General features: G+C 52.0%; 1 protein-coding gene and 1 pseudogene across 19 annotated transcripts in view; one reads left to right on the top strand and one right to left on the bottom strand.

Annotated features, from left to right (window-relative positions):
- The window catches only part of BRD3 (bromodomain containing 3), a 109,115-nt gene that overhangs the window by 32,173 nt on the left and 58,164 nt on the right, over positions 1-18,778 (bottom strand). For 10 of the 18 annotated variants that reach the window (XR_013404619.1, XM_028834368.2, XM_077965417.1 and 7 more), the window contains exon 1: positions 5,621-5,737. The exons of 2 other annotated variants lie outside the window; for them this stretch is intronic. The gene's annotated coding sequence lies outside the window, so the exon portion shown is untranslated. 18 annotated transcript variants of the gene reach the window in all.
- Positions 14,721-16,926, top strand: LOC100429123 (ADP-ribosylation factor 4-like; annotated as a pseudogene). The gene is made up of 2 exons (XR_001439849.3): positions 14,721-14,867; positions 15,493-16,926. The product of XR_001439849.3 is annotated as an ADP-ribosylation factor 4-like (transcript).

The following is an 18,778-nucleotide window of genomic DNA, read 5'->3' as shown; positions in this document are numbered from 1 at the left end:
CTATCACCCCTTCCAAGCTCTGTCCCCACCCGCCTCTCTACCCCTGTGGGACCCTCATGAGGGATGTAAGGAGGCCTGACCCTCCTCTGCACACGGTGGGAACGAGGAAGCCAGCCCCACAGACACGGGTCAGGCCCTCCCAACCCCAGGCCACTGCCACGTAGTCAGGGTCTCCCACAGGGCTGGGAAGGGCAGGAGAGCCACGACTCAGGCAGGGGACTCTCTTCAGAGGGGCAGTGAGTGAGGACAGCACCTGGCCCTTTACAGGGAAGGGGACACCATGATCTCAGAGGGACACAGCCTCAGGGTCAGGCCCTGGAACTCCGCCGACCGTGCACTTCTTAAAACAAAGCTGCGGCGGGCCCACCCAGCACCCATCTGTCTGCTTCATCTCCTCTTGGCCGGCCTGCTGAGAACCAAACGCACAAAACACCCCAGCCAAGGAGTCAGGCCTGGCCTTACCGCTCTCCCACCCAGCCATGCCAAGCCAGGACAAGGGGCCAGCAGGGCCGCAGCTCTCAGACCATCCCCTTGGTTATCTCATCCATGTTCTCTGCCCGCGCCCAACCACAAACGCGGAGGACTGCAGGGCGCCCCCAGGTCTGTTGCCGGGACAGAGTGGAAGCAGAGCTAAGAGCAGAGCGTGGGCGTGCAGCACATCTGTCCGTAAGTCCACAGCCCACAGAGCCACCGTGCTTGACCCTTGCCTCCTACCCCAGCAAGGGCCTGGTCAGTGCACCCAGGGCTCCGTCCTATGGTGTGGGCAGATGGGGGTGGGTGGCACCGTGGACCCGCAGGCTCACACAGGTGCCCCTTTGCACATTTTGCTCCCTGTAGGATTGTCAGGCCAGGGCTGCAGGGACGCATGGCACAGGGAGGGCATCCCCTCAGCCGCTTATGGTAGATTCGTCTTCCTTCTGCCACATGACAGGTGATAGCTACAACCCTCAACACTCCTGCAGGGGCCAGGCACCCCGCACAGATGTATCTCTGCCTCATCTCGGTCAGTGCTCACACAGAGGCTAAGGACGTCCCGCCCCCGAGCCCCACAGCTCCCAGGTACCGACTCGGAGCCCCAGGTCCTCACAGGTGCACCGAGGGCACTCCCTCTGCCCCAGACTCCAGGCCCAATCAGCAGCCGCCTCTGCAGATCACACCCGAGTCCACTGGGCGCTCTGGGAAATGCTGCAGCTGGTTAACAAGCCACACTCAGAAAGACCCAGCCGGCAACTTCTGAACATCACCGCACCCTCAGCAGGACACTTTTCCAAGTGGCTGGAGAAGTTGTCCCCACAACACCTCGTTAACTTCTGACGAACTCAGTACCTTGGGGGCCTGCAGCAAGGAGGGGGGCGGGGCATGTTCCAAGCCCCGTCTTCCCAACACAAGGCTCCGAAGGCCCCGCGAGGAGGCAGCCTGCGAACTGACTCTCAGGGAACAGCCACAGGCTGGTGCCAGACGCAGACAGCCAACAGCACAGACACAACAGGGTCCGAGCCTCCAGTCACACACACAGGTCCTGTCTCCACTGGGAGCTCAATCAGCCGTGGCCAGAAGACTCACAATTTAAACCATCAACAGGTGAATGGCCCAAAATGTGACACTTTCTCTTTAAAAGAGCTCTCGGCACGGTGGCTCACACCTATAATCTCAGCACTTCGGGAGGCTCAGATGGGTGGATTACCTGAGGTCAGGAGTTCAAGACCAGCATGGCCAACATGGCGAAACTCCATCTTTACCAAAAAATAAAAATAAAAATAGCCAGGCGTGGTGGCGGGCACCTGCAATCCCAGCTACTTGGGAGGCTGAGGCAGGGAGAATTGCTTGAACCCAGGAGGTGGAGGTTGCAGTGAGGGGAAATCATGCCATTACACACCAGCCTGGGCAACAGAATGAGACTCTGTCTCAAAATAAATAAATAAATGAGCTCTTAAGGATCTTCGCCGAGCATGGTAGCTCATGCTTGTAATCCCAGCACTTCAGGAGGCTGAGGCGGGTGGGTCACTTACGGCCAGGAGTTTGAGACCAACCTGGCCAACATGGTGAAACTCCATTTCTACTAAAAATACAAACAAACAAATAAGCAAGCCCTCAAGCACCTCAGATGGCAGGAGTCCAGGAACCGGAGCAGGGAGGCCCGGGCACAGGGGCCCATGATTTCACAGAAAGGAGAGGACAGAAAGCCCTATGCTCCACCACCAGCTGGGCACCTCTACAAGGTGGCAGTACCAACAAAAACACAGGAGCAAGGCCATTCTTGGCAAATGCTGACCCAAATGTACCTGGCGCCCCATCATGCTTTGCCACCTGTACATCTCTTCTGCTCCAACAAGGGGGTGGAGCCACAGGGGTCAGGAAGGCCCCAGGCAGACCAACAAGTTCCAAAACCTTCTTATGGCAAGAAGCCTTGCATTCTGCCTTGATTCATCCAGTTACCTTTTAGCTTCAACCAGATACTGGCTTCGTGATATAAGGGACCTGCCAGCCAGGCGCGGTAGCGCATGCCTGTAATCCCAGCACTTTGGGAGGCCGAGGCAGGTGGATCACGAGGTAAGGAGCTTGAGACCAGCCTGACCAATGTAGTGAAACCCCGTCTCTACTAAAAATACAAAAAAAATAGCGGTGCATGGTGGCAGACGCCTGTAATTCCAGCTACTTGGGAGGCTGAAGCAGGAGAACCACTAGAACCCGAGAGGTGGGGGTTGCAGTGAACTGAGATCGTGCCACTGCACTCCAGCCTGGGTGACAACACGAGACTCCATCTCAAGGCGGAAAAAAAAAAAAAAAGGCACCTGCCTGGGACAGGAACCCCGTCAGGTCAGTTATACCTTGATGATTGGGTCAAGGAAGCAAGAGGAGGATCCTCTGACCAACTGCTTCAACTGCTTTGAAAACCAAGACACCTGCAGCATGACTTCAGGCACACCCCCACCTCCCAGGCAGCAATGCCGGGAAAGGTAGGCTCCGGCTCCCCACACCCCGCCCCAGTACCCTGTGTATCCACCGTAAAACATGGCTCTTCCCATGGAGAACTGGGCCGACGAGCGGCTGGACAGACACAGCACAGCTGTTGGTTTTGTGCCAATCACCCTACTTGGGAAACCCGGAGCCACCATGCCTCAGAGAAAGTGGTGGCACTTCCTGGTGGCATCAGGAATGGGACGAGGCCATCACCGCCCACCTGGTGCACAGGGTTCCTGCTGCTGGCACCTCCAGAGCCTGGAGGAAGAGGGCAGAGGAAGGGACCGCAGGCTGCAGCAGGCCTGGCTGCTCCGCTTTGCACACCCCCACTTTCACTTTCTGGGTATGACTACTTCAGAGTGGAGGGCACGGAGTGTTTGCAAGTCCCGTCCTTCATTCAAAGCTCACTCACTTCCGACGCAGGCGCGAGTTGTCAAAGGAAAGTAATTACTCTGCTTTCTAAAAACAAAACAAAAATAAAAACGCAGTGACTGCCCACCCGGAGAAAGCTTTTGAAATCCCTCCTCCCCGGATGTCCCAGCGGCAGGGCTCAGGCTGGAGCTGCTCCCACAGTCTTTCCAGGCACCCGGTGCCCTGCTGAGGCACCCGGCCTCCGAGGCTACCGGTAAGGTCAGAAAGAAACGCCCCGGCTCGCTGTCCCATCACAGCGAGTGCCTTATCTTTCTTGATCAGTAACGACCAGCACACATCAAGGCCTCAACAGAGAAAACGGCAAACACAGACCTTTATTTGCAAATGAGAGGCTGCATCAGGGCTGCCAGGGAAGGACCCGGGAGGGAGGTGTCCCTAACCCATAAGGCCAGCCCCTTGCAGGGATTTAGACCTTCCTTAGACCCCGTTGGAAGCCAGTAACAAACTACTTTCCGCAGAAAAATGCCACACAACTTTGCACAGATTTCAGAATCTCCCCGGGTCCACTGCATGGACCCAGGAAGAAACCCTCCATTTTAAAGTAAAGAGTAGGCCGGGCACGGTGGCTCAAGCCTGTAATCCCAGCACTTTGGGAGGCCGAGATGGGCGGATCACGAGGTCAGGAGATCGAGACCATGCTGGCTAACACGGTGAAACCCCGTCTCTACTAAAAAATACAAAAAATTAGCCGGGCGAGGTGGCGGGCGCCTGTAGTCCCAGCTACTTGGGAGGCTGAGGCAGGAGAATGGCGTGAACCCGGGAGGCGGAGCTTGCAGTGAGCTGAGATCCGGCCACTGCACTCCAGCCTGGGTGACAGAGCGAGACTCCATCTCAAAAAAAAAAAAAAAAAAAAAAAAGTAAAGTAAAGAGTAAGGGGAAAAGGCTACAAAAGAGCAGGGAAAGAGAAAATTCTTTTCCTCTTCTGTTTCTTCTCACAGGGGAGGGCGGGGGAGGACGGAACACACGAAGCTGTCTCTTGCAGTTCCAGTCCAATTACTCTGCCCACCAATGCACTACAGTCTCCCCTCCTGGTTAACTTTTGTAGACAATGGCCAAGTTTAATCTGAGGAGGAGAAACCCCAGCTATATATTTCTGAGCAGAAAGCTTTCAACCAAAATTAAGGATCGCAACCACTCAAGGACTGGGTCCAATGGAGGAACTCACACGATGGACGCCAGGTCCCTGCCCCCGGTGGGTCTCGGCGGGCCGAGTTCTGGGACGCCCGCCTTCGAGGGAAAGGAGGCCGCGCGAAGCCCCCATCCCGGCCCTGCCCCCATACGAGCAACCGGTGGAATGAGACTTCCCGCACGCCCCAGCTTTATTCACAGGGAGCCCACCAGGGCCATGTGGGTGTACAAGGTTCGGGGTGCGCATTTCTCCCCGGATGGGCTTGTATCACGTTGTCACTCCGGCGGCCCCCAAAAGTGGGAAGGAGGGGAAGCACCCCCGACCCTCCCGCTCCAACTCGCCCTCGCCCGGATTAAGCTATTTTCAGGCTGATTTCAAAACGGGAACTGGGTCTCCCCCTGGTTTGGGTGCAATAATCCGACAACTCAGGGGGGCTCAAAGTCAGCTCTGGGCCCGTAACTCTGGGAGGAGGCCGCGCAGAGCCCAGGCCCGAGCCCAGCCTTGCCCCCCGCCCCGGCAGCGGCGCGCGGCGACGGTCCCCAGGCGCGGGCCCCAGCAACGGCTCTGGAGAGAGGCCGGCGGGACAGGCGCGGGGAAAGTGGCGCCGCGGAGCGCACGGCCGCAGGCCGGGGCCGCCGCGCGCACCTTCCCCCTCCGCGTCCTCCCTGGGTTCCCCCCTTCGAAAGATGGCGGGCGGAGGAAAGGGGGAAAAAAATCCCTTCCGTGAGGGAGGGCGCGCGGAGGCCGGGCTGGCGCGGGGCGCGCGGGCCGCGCCAACTCCGGGCTGCGCGCCCCGGCCGCAGCGACGCCCCCGAGTCCGGGACGGAGGCGGCCAGGCGGGAGCGGGCGGAGGGGAGCGGAGTCCGCGCCGCCGCCGCCGCCGCTACCGCCGCCGCGACCCCGGGCGGCCGCCGCGCTTTGTTGCATCGTGGCCGCGCACAAAGGCGGCGGCAGCGGCGGCCCCGGGCTCCCGGTTCCCCCGGACGCGCCGGCGGCCTGCGCGGGGCGCTCGGGCCGCGCTCCCCGGCCCGGCCCGACCCGCCGCCGCCCGCGCCGCCCGCCGCCCCGCGCGCGCAAGGAAGCAAGAGAAAGGCGTACTTGGCCTCGCGGCTCCAGCGGCCGTCCCCTCCCGGCCCGCGCGGCCGGCTCCTCTTTGGCTCGCCGGCCCCGGCAGCATAATAGACGCGCCGGAGCCGAGCAGGGCTCATGCGCTACGCCGCGGCGCCTGGCGGGAGTCGTAGTCCGCGGCCGGGCCCGCGTCGGGGCCGCCCAGGGGAGGCCGCAGAGCGCGGACTACATGTCCCGGCCCCGCCGGCGCCGCGCCCCGCCCCGCGCGCCCCCGCCCGCCCCGCCGACCCGGCCGAGAGCGGGCCTGGCCCGGGGGGCGCGCGGGGGCGGGGCCCGAGCCCGCCCGGCAGGGCAGCAACGGTGGGACCCCGTGGGCCGTTCCCCGCCCGGGCCCGCGCGGCTCTCCCCACCCCGTGTCGGGGACGGCGCCTGGCGGCGGATTTTCCGGTACCCCAGGACGGCGTGGAAGAAGCGGGAATGCAGCCAGCACCGCGGCCCCCGCCAGGGCACCCCGGGGCCCACGGGAGTCACCCTCGAACCCCGGCCGCGCACGGGCGGGGCGGCGCGCACCTGCCGGGAGCCCGTGTTTGTAAACAAACCGCGCGCCTAATTAGCCTGTCGGGAGCGCGCGCGCGGGGCGGGGGCGGGGGGCGGGGCGTCGGCGCGCGCCGGCAGGTCGGCCCCGCCCGGGGAGGAGCCGCGCTCAGCCGCGCCCTCCGTGTCCCCATCTCCCCAACCCCTGACTTGCTGGGCCGCGGGCGCCCAAGTTCGCTGTGGCTGGAGAGGGCGCCAAGTCCCCAGAGCTGGCGAAGAGTTAGGGGTGTCCCCAGCTCTGCCTGGGGACATTCTCGCCCCAAGCCCCAGTTTCCCCATCTGCCCAGTGAGGGGCAGCAACTAGATACCAGGTTCCCAGGCTGAGATTCTGGGAGAGGGCCACCCCGGCCCTTTTTCTGTATCTTGAAAGGTTCAGCCCGTGGACGCGTTTTGTATCTTGTTTTGGGTGATGACCACTTGCGTTTACACATAAATCAATTTCGTTTGTTTGTTTGAGAAGTAGTTTCGCTCTCGTCACCCAGGCTGGAGTGCTGTAGTGCAGTGGCTCGATCTCGGCTCACTGCAACGTCCACTTCCCGGGTCCAAGCGATTCTCTTGGCTCAGCCTCCCGAGTAGCTGAGATTACAGGCACCCGCCACCACGCCCGGCTAATTTTTATATTTTTTAAGTAGAAACGGGGTTTCACCATGTTGGCCAGGCTGGTCTCAAACTCCTGACCTCAGATGATCCACCCACCTCGCCCTCCCAAAGTGCTGGGATTACAAGCGTGAGCCACTGCACCAGGCCACATAAATCAATTTTAATCCAGCTGTAACTTAAGGTGGTTACACGTTGTGTATATTGACCCCAATAAAAAAGTCAAAAACAAAACAAGATTCCTCGGTGCCTGCTGAACCTGCCAACTGCAAGGTCGAGTTTCTTTGTGTGGGCTGGACCCACCCCAAGCTCCTGGGGTCCCCAGGTGTATTCCAAGTTGAGCAGCAGCTCCACTGCCTGGAATGCACACATCTATGCAATATTCACAAAGTGAGTGCCAGCATAGAGACAATTCAACCCCATGCACACCCAGAAGGCAGGTGTTCTGTTCCAGGCTGACAGGCTCAGTGAGGCAAAGGGTCCTGCCCAAGGTCATGAAGCCAATTTGCAGGAAGGCTGAGACCCCAAAGCCCTGGGGTCTTAGGATGAGTTTGCAGGAGAAGCCAGCACCTTTCCTAGCCCTGCCCCTCTGTTTCTGCTGGGAGCCCAGGACCTTCTTACACCCCAGGACTCTAGGACAAGGTTCCAGCCGTGACTTTCTAGTTGGCAAAATGGACAAAGTGCAGTCCTCAAGCACAGGAAGGTTGGCGAGGGGGAATGTGGGAGGTGAGGATCTGCAGGCAGGTCCCTTAGAACTACCATCTTGGGCCGGGCGCGGTGGCTCAAGCCTGTAATCCCAGAACTTTGGGAGGCCAAGACGGGTGGATCACGAGGTCAGGAGATCGAGACCATCCTGGCTAACATGGTGAAACCCCGTCTCTACTAAAAAATACAAAAAAAAAAAAAAACTAGCCGGGCGAGGTGGCGGGCGCCTGTAGTCCCAGCTACTCGGGAAGCTGAGGCAGGAGAATGGCATGAACCTGGGAGGCGGAGCTTGCAGTGAGCTGAGATCCGGCCACTGCGTTCCAGCCTGGGCAACAGAGCAAGACTCCGTCTCAAAAAAAAAAAAAAAAAAAGAACTACCATCCTGGTTGTGTCCCCAAAGCCCCAGTGTAGTTCCTCAAACTACAGGCTTCTGTGTTAGCCACCTTGGAGGCTGCAGCCCATTCCTGCTGTCTGCATCTCATCTCCTTGGGTATCTTGAGCACTCTGGCCACCAGGATGGCCACTCACCACCTACACAGACCCCACTGCACTCCTTCCGAGGCCAGAACAAAAAGCCTTTCCCCCTGGTCTTGACCTCAAGGAGCCCAGGTGCATGCGCACAGCAGGCTGCCCTGACCAGCCAGCATGTCTGAGGCTGCTGACCAAATGCCCCCAACCCTGATGGGCCTCCCACTGCCCTAAGATGACCCCCAGGAGTATGGCAGGAACCCAGGCCCTCCCTGGGCACTGGCTCAGATGGAAGAATCAAGGTCCCCCTTCTTTCCCTTCCCACTGCCCACCCACTCATGAGTGGCCTGGATGGTTCCATGGAGCCAGTGTTCCTGAGGCTGGAGAAGTCTCTAGGAAGCAGAATCTGTAAGGGAACAGGACAGAAACTCTCATGTGAGCATCTCAGCCCCTGTGCTACTATCTCTGAGGACTAGTTTAGGGGCCACAGTGGCAAACAGCTGAAAGTCAGCAAGGCTGCCATTGAGAAGGGATTTGGGGTGGCTCTGTGGTCCCCTCCAGCCCCCAACCAGCCCATCATCCTCTCCCTTCCTAGCCTCAGGCTCTTGGAGTTTCACCCTCTGGTACTGCTGAGTTTCCCAAGTGAAGCCACTTAATCTCCCCGACCCAGGTTTCCTCCCCTGTCACAGGAGGATAAAAATAGAACCTGATCTCGCAGCTCTGGGAAGGGAGCGGGGTGTGTGCAAAGGCTGGGACTGTGATCGGGAGCAGGCCGCTGCCTTTGCCTCCTTGGCCATCACTCACCTCTCTACCTTGACGTTTTACTTCCTGAGCCTCCTTGTGGACCCTCTCACAGCTCCGTGACAGCAGAGCACCTCGTCCATGAGATATCCCTAAACATCCTTCAACGGTATCTGGTACCTAGTGGGTGCTCAATACATAGTTGTTGAATGAATAAATGTTCTCTTCCGCACCTCTGTCCTGCCCTCCAGCCTCTATTTGCAAACCTCAGTGTAGCCCAGGATCTACCAGTGAAACAGCCACGTGCTCACAACTAAAGGAGGCCCCAGAGCCAGGCTCCAGCCAATACAGGAGCCAGGGCCTTAGCTGCCTCCTCCTCCTTCACCCATAATGCCCCCTAAGGCAGCAGTCTCCAGCCTTTCTGGCACCAGGGACCATGGAAGACCATTTTTCCATGGATGAGTGGGGACGGATAATGGTTTTGGAATCAAACTGTTCCATCTCAGATCATCAGGCATTAGATTCTCATAAACAGCACGCAACCTAGATTCCTCGCATGCGCAGTTCACAGTACAGTTTGTGCTCCTGTGAGAATCTAATGCCGTTGCTGATCTAACAGGAGCCAGAGCTCAGGTGGGAATGCTCGCTCGCAACTGCTCACCTCCTGCTGTGCGGCCCTGTTCCTAACAGGCCACGGACCAGTAACAGTCCAAGGCCCAGGGGTTGGGGATCCTGCCTTAAGGCACAGAGCAGTTACATTATGGCACTAAAATTTATACATCAGTTTCTTGAAAGTTTCATTATCATGTGTCTTTCCCCAGGATGGATCAGCTCTCAGCACAACTTTTTAAGAAAATGAATTTCTGGCCAGGCGCGGTGGCTCAAGCCTGTAATCCCAGCACTTTGGGAGGCCGAGACGGGCGGATCACTAGGTCAGGAGTTCGAGACCATCCTGGCTAACACAGTGAAACCCCATCTCTACTAAAAAATACAAAAAAAAAAATAGCCGGGCGAGGTGGCAGGTGCCTGTTGTCCCAGCTACTCGGGAGGCTGAGGCAGGAGAATGGCGTAAACCTGAGAGGCAGAGCTTGCAGTGAGCTGAGATCCGGCCACTGCACTCCAGCCTCGGCGACAGAGCTAGACTTAGTCTCAAAAAAAAAAAAAAGAAAATGAATTTCTGTCTCCACCAAGCAGAGGCTGGGCTACAGAGAACTCTGGAGGGTGGAGAAGCAGAGGTTTTTAATTATGCAATAATTAGTGCCTACTATGTGCCAGGCCCTGTGTCAACAGCCTTATGTACACCATTTTATTGAATCCCGGAACAGTTCGATGACGTAGGGATGATTATGTCTACTTTACAGGTGAAAATGGAGGCACAGTGAGGTTAAATTACTAGCCTGAGCCATGAACCCAAACGTGGCTTCGTATTTCATTTACAAAATATATTTCAGAAGACTGCACCTTGGTAGGGGAAGGTGAGGCATTAACTCAAGGAAGTAAATGCCCAGATCTAAGTTCATTAAACTTCTCTTAGAAAAGGGTGGGGTGGCTGGGCACAGTGTCTCATACCTGTAATCCCAGCACTTTGGGAGGCCAAGGCGGGCAGATCACCTGAGGTCGGGAGTTCGAGACCAGCCTGACCAACATGGAGAAACCCCATCTCTCCTAAAAATACAAAATTAGCCGGGCGTGGTGGTGCACGCCTGTAATCCCAGCTACTCGGGAGGCTGAGGCAGGAGAATCACTTGAACCCGGGAGGCGGAGGTTACGGTGAGCCGAGATTGTGCCATTGCACTCCAGCCTGGGCAATAAGAGCGAAACTCTGTCTCAAAAAAAGAAAAAGAAAAGAAAAGAAAAAAAAGAAAGAAGGGAAGGGGAGGGGAGGGGAAGGAAGGAAAAGGGTGGGGAGCCCCACGGAAGGGAGGGAACTGAGTTGAGCCCTTCTCACTTTCCTGTTCTTCTCGTCCACAACATGGAAAATTGTTTGCACAAAAATAATAGTAAAGTCCTTAAAGACATGGAGTGCAAAGGTCTCTGGTATAACCTGGGAGCCCAGGTGAACAGGGAGAGAGACTTGTGCTGCACCTGCATAAATTGGTTGCAGAAAGACAGTCAAAAGGAGGCAGGCAGGACAAGAAGACAGGTGGGCCGGGCCCAGGGGCTTCCACCTGCAATCCCACACTTTGGGAGGCTGAGGTAGGGGATTGCTTGAGCCCCGTAGTTGGAGGCCAACCTGGGCAACAAAGTGAGTGCCAGTATCTATGAAAAATCAAAAATTTAGCCGGGTATGGTGGTGCACACCTGTGGTCCCAGCTACACAGGAGGCTGAGGCAGGAGGGTCGCTGGAGCCCGAGGAGCTTGAGGCTGCAGTGAACCGTGTTTGCGTCACTGCACTCCAGTGCATGGGCGGCACAGTGAGACCCCTGTCTGGAAAAAAAAAAGAAAAAAAAAAAGACAGGACAGGTGACCCCCACTGAGTCTTAGTCTTCACATCTGTAAGATGGGTACAATAAATACCTACCTCTGCTAGGCACAGTGGCTCATGCCTGTAATCCGAGGTGGGCAGATCATGAGGTCAGGAGTTTGAGACCAGCCTAGCCAACACGGTCAAACCCCATTACTACTAAAAATACAAAAATTAGCCAGGCATGGCGGTGCACACCTGTAATCCCAGTTACTCGGGAGGTTGAGTCAGGAGAATTGCTTGAACCTGGGAGGCAGAGGTTGCAGTGAGCTGAGATCACACCACTGCACTCTAACCTGGGTGACAGAGCATGACTCTATCTCGGAAAACAAGCTTAGACAAAACTGAAGAAAGAGTTAGTTCCTTGAAAGATAGATCTGAGGAAATCAGCTAGAATGAAGCTTAGAGAAACAGAGATGAAAAGCACAAAAATTGGAAAATTCAGTTGAGAAACAGGAAAGGGATGGTTATACAAAGTTAGTTCAGAAAAGTCACCAAATGAATGACAGCAATTACACTTAGATGGCAGCAACAATCCCTGGTGAGGGGGGAGGATCTGATTTCCAGAGTTGCTGCATCATAATATTTGAAATGTCCAGTTTTCAACAAAAAAGCTACAAGGCATGCAAAGAAGCAAAGAAAGTGTGGCTCATACACAGGGACAAAAAAAAGGAATTAATAGGAAGTCATCCTTAGGAAGCCCAAGCATTGGACTTACTACACAAAGACTTTGAATCGACTCTTAAATATGCTCAAGAGCTAAAGAAAACCATGTACAAAGAGCCAAAGGAAACTATGAGCATGATATCTCACCAAATAGAAAAGAGAAATAAAGAGAAATTATAAAAAGGAACCAAATAGGCCTGGCGCAGTGGCTCACGCCTGTAATCCCAGCACTTTGGGAGGCCGAGGCGGGTGGATCACGAGGTCAGGAGATCGAGACTATCCTGGCTAACACGGTGAAACCCCGTCTCTACTAGAAACCCAAAAAAATTAGCCGGGCGTGGCGGCGGGCGCCTGTAGTCCCAATTACTCAGGAGGCTAAGGCAGGAGAATGGCGTCAACCCAGGAGATGGAGCTTGCAGTGAGCAGAGATCGCGCCACTGCACTCCAGCCTGGGTGACAGAAGGAGACACTGTCTCAAAAAAAAAAAAAAAAAAAAAGGAACCAAATAGAAAGATTAGAGTTGAAAAGAACAATAACTGAAATTAAAAATTCCATCGACAGCCGTAACACCCTGAATGAACCCAATCTCATCTGAAATTAAAAATTCACTAGAGAAATTTCATTGCATATTTGAGAAGACAGAAAAAATAATCAGCAAACATAAAGATAAGTCAATTGAAATTATGCCATTGGAGGAAAAGAAAGGAAAAAAGAATAAAGAAAAAAAAATTAACAAAGCCTTAAAGCTGTGGGACACTATCAAGCATACCAGTATATGTACAATGGGAGTCAGAGAGGAATACGAGAGAAAGAGTAAGGAGGAAAGATCATTTCAGTAAATAATGGCCCAAAATTTCCCAAATTTGTGGTGAAAGATATGAATCTACATATCCGAGAAACTCAAAAAAGTTTTTTCAAGGTGAGATAAACTCAAATAGATCCATATCAAGCTACACTATCATCAAACAGTTAAAGACAAGAAGGCAGGGGCTTGGTGTCTCACACCTGTAATCCCAGGACTTTGGAAGGCTGAGGTGGGTGGATCACCTAAGATCAGGATTTTGAAAGCAGCCTGACCAACATGGTGAAACCCTGTCTCTACTAAAAATACAAAAATTAGCCGGGCATAGTTGTGGGTGCCTGTAGTCTCAGCTACTCAGGAGGCTGAGGCAGGAGAATTGCTTGAACCCAGGAGGCAGAGGTTGCAGTGAGCCAACATTGCACCACCACACTCCAGCAGCCTGGGCAACAGAATAAGACTGTGTCTCAAAAAAAAAAAAAAAAAAACGACAAGAAAATCCTGAAAGTAGGGAGAGAAGCAACTCATATACAAGGGATCCTCAATAAAGTTAACAGTGGACTTCTCATCAAAAACCACAAAGGCCAAAAGGTAGTGGGATGATATATGCAAAGTGCTAAAAGAAACAAAAAAACTTGTCAACCAAAAATTGTATAACTTGCAAAACAATTTCTCAAGAAAAAAGGAGAAATTAAGACGTTCCCAGATAAACAAAAACCAAGATAGCTTACTTCTAGTAGACCTGCCATTTAAGAAATGCTAAAGGGAGTCAGGCTGGAATAAATGAACACTAGACAGTAACTTGAATCCATGTAAAGAGATAAAGAATAGGCCAGGTGCAGTGGCTCATGCCTGTAATCCCAGCATTTTGGGAGGCCAAGGCGGGCAGATCCCAAGATCAGGAGTTCGAGACTAGCCTGGCCAACGTGGTGAAACTCTGTCTCTACTAAAAATACAAAAATTAGTCTGGCATAGTGGCGTACACCTGTAATCCCAGCTACTCAGGAGGCTGAGGCAGGAGAATCGCTTGAATGCGGAGGTTGCAGTGAACCAAGATCGCACCACTGTACTCCAGCCTGGGTGACAAAGTGAGACCCCGGTCTCAAAAAAAAAAAAAAAGACATAAAGAATACCAATAAAGGTAATTACATATGCAAATGTAAAAGTCACCATTAATAATACATTTTTGGTTTAGTAACTCTTCTTTCCCTTTCAAATGAACTGCATAATTCTAAATATATGTCAGTGCACACAATGTATATGTATGTAATTTTTAATTAGAACAAGATGAGGGATAAGCCAATATAAAAGCAAAGTTTTTGGATACTGTTAAAATTAATCGGAATTCTGTTATGAATTAAGATGTTAATTGTAATCCCTAGGGCAAATAATTTTTAAAAAACAAAATATATATTTAAAGAGAAGGAAATCAGAATGGTACACCTCCAAGTACCTAACACAAAAGCAGCAGTGGAGGGGGTGGGCATGGTGGCTTGTGCCTGTAATCCCAGCACTTTGGGAGGCCAAGGCGGGAGGATCACCTGAGGTCAGAAGTTCGAGACCAGCCTGGCCAACATAGTGAAACTTTGTCTCTACTAAAAATACAAAAATCAGCCAGGCGTGGTGGTGGGCACCTGTAATCCTACCTAACTCGGGAGACTGAGGCAGGAGAATCGCTTGAACTAGGGAGGCAGAGGTTGCAGTGAGCAGAGATCATGCCACTGCACTCCTGCCTGGGCGACAGAGTGAGACCCTCTGTCTAGGAAAAAAAAAAAAAAAAGGCAGTGGACGAACAGGGGTATAAAAAAAGTTAAGGTATTTGGGAGTCGCTGTGGTCACCGTGTGACGTGGTGCAGTCTTAGCCTAAAGGTTAGAGCTGGAGCTGCCTTGCCAGTCACCCAGAAGGTCCTCTCCCTGAGAATTCCTGTCCCAGAGCTTCATTGGCACAGCGGCCAGTGAGATGTTCCTGCCTCCCTCTTTCTTCCTCCACTCTTTCTCTTCTCTCTTGTCCAGTTTGCCTGCAAGTGTGTAAGGAGAAAGCAGAGGGCTGCCCCAAACTCCTTCCGCCTCTGCTCATTGCAAGTGGCACTACCACCATGGGCCTCACCATCTCCTCCTTCTTCTCCTGCTTCTTTGGCAAGAAGTAAATGCACATTTTGCTGTTTGGATTGGATGTTGCTGGTAAGATGACCATTCTGTATAAACTGAAGTTAGGAGAGATAGTCATCACCATTCCTACTACTGTTTTTTGTTTGTTTGTTTTTTGTTTTTGAGATGGAATCTCGCTTCATCAGTGGCCCAGGCTGGAGTGCAGTGGCGCAATCGTGGCTCATTGTAACCTCCGCTTCCCGGGTTCAAGTGATTGTCCTGCCTCAGCCTCCCCAGCAGCTGGGGATTACAGGCGTCTGCCACCACACTGGGCTAATTTTTATATTTTTAGTAGAGACAGAGTTTCACCATGTTGGCCAGGATGGTCTCAAACTTCTTTTTTTTTTTTTTTTTTTTGAGACGGAGTCTGCTCTGTCGCCCAGGCTGGAGTGCAGTGGCCGGATCTCAGCTCACTGCAAGCTCCGCCTCCCGGGTTCGCCATTCTCCTGCCTCAGCCTCCCGAGTAGCTGGGACTACAGGCGCCCGCCACCTCGCCCGGCTAGTTTTTTGTATTTTTTAGTAGAGACGGGGTTTCACCGTGTTAGCCAGGATAGTCTCGATCTCCTGACCTCGTGATCCACCCGTCTCGGCCTCCCAAAGTGCTGGGATTACAGGCTTGAGCCACCGCGCCCGGCCGGTCTCAAACTTCTGACCTCAAGTGATTCCCCCGCCTCGGCCTCCCAAAGTGCTGGGATTACAGGCGTGAGCCACCATGCCCAGCCTCCTACCACTGGTTTTAATGTGGAAACAGAGTATAAGAACATTTGTTCACAGTATGGGATGTTAGTGGTCAGGATAGAATTAGACCTCTCTCGAAGCATTACTTCCAGAATACTCAGGGTCTTGCTTTTGTGGTAGATAGTAATGATCATGGAAGAATTCAGAAAGTAGCAGATGAGCTGCAGAAAATGCTTCTGGTAGATGACTTGAGAGATGCAGTGCTGCTGCTTTTTGCAAATGAACAGGATTTGCCAAATGCTATGGCCATCAGCAAAATGATAGATAAACTAGGTCTTCAGTCTCTTCGTAACCGAACATGGTATGTTCAAGCCACTGGTGCAACACAAGGAACTGGTATGTATGAGGGACTTGACGGACTGTCAAATGAACTTTCAAAACGTTAAATGAAACTGGATATCTAACCAAGGACATGTTTGATAAAATTGGTCTAGGCTTCTTACAACAAAATTAGTTTGTATCTTGGTTATTAAACAGTATCTGGGACTGGTTTGGGGAGAACTTATTTTGTTGCCAGTTACTGTTTACCAGGTATAATGTTGCTATTTAGCAATGTGTTTGGTTTTAAAGAAATTCTCCTTGGGAAAAAAAGTATCCTCTTTTAATTTTACTTCCCCTAAGTCTAAATGTCTGGACATAGCTATTGTGAAACCTTTAAATAAATCAATTTTGAATGTTAAAAAAGGGATATTTAGAAAACAAATAGAAAAATAACAGAAGTAAATACTTCTGCATAAATAATTATATTAAATCTAAATGAATTAAATTCTCCAAGTAAAAGGCAGAGACTGACAGAATGGATTTTTTTAAAAACCAGGATCTAACTATATGCTGTGTATATGTAAGATACTCACTTTACAGTCAAACAATAAAATAGGTTAAAAGTACAAAAAAAGATGATATTTTATGTAAACAGTAACTAAATGAGAGCTGACCTGGCTATACTCATATTAGACAGAATAGACTTTAAGACAAAAATTGTTATAAGAAACAAAGACATTATATAATACTAAAATGCTCAATGAATTAAAAATATATAACAATTATAAACATCCCTGCACATAACAACAAAGCTCCAAAACATATGAGCAAAAAGTGACAGAATTGAAGCGAGAAACATTAGTCCAACAATAAGAGTTGGAGACTTTAACACTCCATTTTCTCTTTTTTTTTTTTTTTTTTTTGGGGGGACGGAGTCTCGCTCTGTCGCCCAGGCTGGAGTGTAGTGGCAGGATCTCGGCTCACTGCAAGCTCCACCTCCCGGGTTCACGCCATTCTCCTGCCTCAGCCTCCCAAGTAACTGGGACTACAGACGCCTGTCACCATGCCCGGATACATTTTTGTTTTGTATTTTTAGTAGAGATGGGTTTCACCATCTTAACCAGGATGGTCTCGATCTCCTGACCTTGTGATCTGCCGGCCTTGGCCTCCCAAAGTGCTTGGATTACAGGTGTCAGCCACCGCGCCTGGCCACCATTTTCTCTTCTTTTCCTTTCTCTACTTTTCTTTTCTTTTCTTTCCTGACAGAGTCACTGTTGCCCAGGCTGGAGGATCTTGGCTCACTGAAACCTCTGCCTTCTAGGCTCAAGTGATCCTCCCATCTCAGTTTCCCAAGTAGCTGGGACTACAGGTGCATACTACCACGCCTGACTAATTTTTATGTGTATGTTTTTTGTAGAGATGGGTTTTGCCATGTTGCCGAGAATGGTCTCCAACTCTTAGGCTCAAGCAGTCCACCTGCCTTGGCCTCTGAAAGTACTGGGATTACAAGCATGAGCCAATGTGCATAGCCAACACCCTACTTTCTTTTGTTGTTGTTGTTGTTTTGAGATGCTTGCTTTGTCACCCAGGCTGGAGTGCAATGGCACATCTCGTCTCACTGCAACCTCCACCTCTTGGGTCCCAACAATTCTTCTGCCTCAGCCCCCTGAGTATCTGGGACGATACCCATGTGTCAACACACCTGATTAATTTTTGTATTTTTAGTAGAGACAGGGTTTCACCATGTTGGCCAGGCTGGTCTTGAACTCCTGACCTCAAGTGATCCACCTGCCTCAGCCTCCCAAAGTGCTGGGATTACAGGCATAAGCCACTGTGCCTGGCCAGCCTCCAAAATCTATATGTTGAAGTCTTAACCCTCAGTACCTCAGAATGTGACTGCATTTGGAGACAGTGCCTCTAAAGAAGTCATTAAGTTAAAATAAGATCATTAAGGTGGGCCATAATCTAATATGACATGTGTCCTTATAAGAAGAAAAATATCTAGACACAGACATGCACAGAAGTGAAGATATAGGAAGAAGATGGCTGTCTACAAGCCAAGGAGATAGGTCTCATAAGAAACCAATCCTAGGCTGAGCACAGTGGCTCATACATGTAATCCCAGTACTTTAGGAAGTTGAGGCAGGAGAAGTGCTAAGGCTAGGAGTTCATGATCAGCCTGGGCTATAAATTAGACCCTGTCTCTACAAAAAAAGTTTAAAAATTAACCAGTCATAGTAGGACACGTCCGTAGTCCCAACTACTTGGGATACTGAGGTGGGAGGATCACTTGAGCCCAGGAGTTCAAGGATGCAGTGAGCCTTGATTGCAGCATTGTGCTCCAGCCTGAGTGACAGAGAGAGATGGAAGGAAGGAAGGGAGGAAGGGAGGAAGAGAGTCCCTGCACACGCTCTCTTGCCTGCTGCCATGTAAGATGTGCTGTTGTTCTTCCTTTGCCTTCTGCCATGATTGTGAGGCCTCCCCAGCCACGTGGAATTGTGAGTGTATTAAACCTCTTTCCTTTATAAATTACCCAGTCACAGGTATGTCTTTATTACCAGCGTGAGAATAGACTAATACAATGTGGTACTGGCACAAGCATAGACATACAGATCAATGAAACAGAATTGACAGTCCAGAAATAAACCATATATCTGTGGTCAATTGATTTTTGACAAGGGCACCAAGACTATTCAATGGGGAAAAAATAGTCTTTTCAACAAACGGTGCTCTGGTAACTGTATATTCACATGCAAAAGAATGAAGTTGAAGCTGGTGCATACCTGTAATCCCAGCACTTTGGGAGGCCGAGGCGGGTGGATCATTAGAGGTCAGGAGTTCTAGACAGTTCGGCCAACATGGTGAAACCCTGTTTCTACTAAAAATACAAAAATTAGCTGGGCATGGTGGTGTATGCCTGTAATCCCAGCTACTTGGGAGGCTGAGCCAGGAGAACTGCTTAGAGCCTGAGAGGCAGAGGTTGTGGTGAGCCAAGATCGTGCCACTG

This window comes from Macaca mulatta, chromosome 15 (assembly GCF_049350105.2).
Source record: "Macaca mulatta isolate MMU2019108-1 chromosome 15, T2T-MMU8v2.0, whole genome shotgun sequence".
NCBI classification, from domain to species: domain Eukaryota; kingdom Metazoa; phylum Chordata; class Mammalia; order Primates; family Cercopithecidae; genus Macaca; species Macaca mulatta.
Note: the sequence above shows the minus strand (reverse complement) of the source record. Positions and strands in the feature narration are given on the sequence as shown.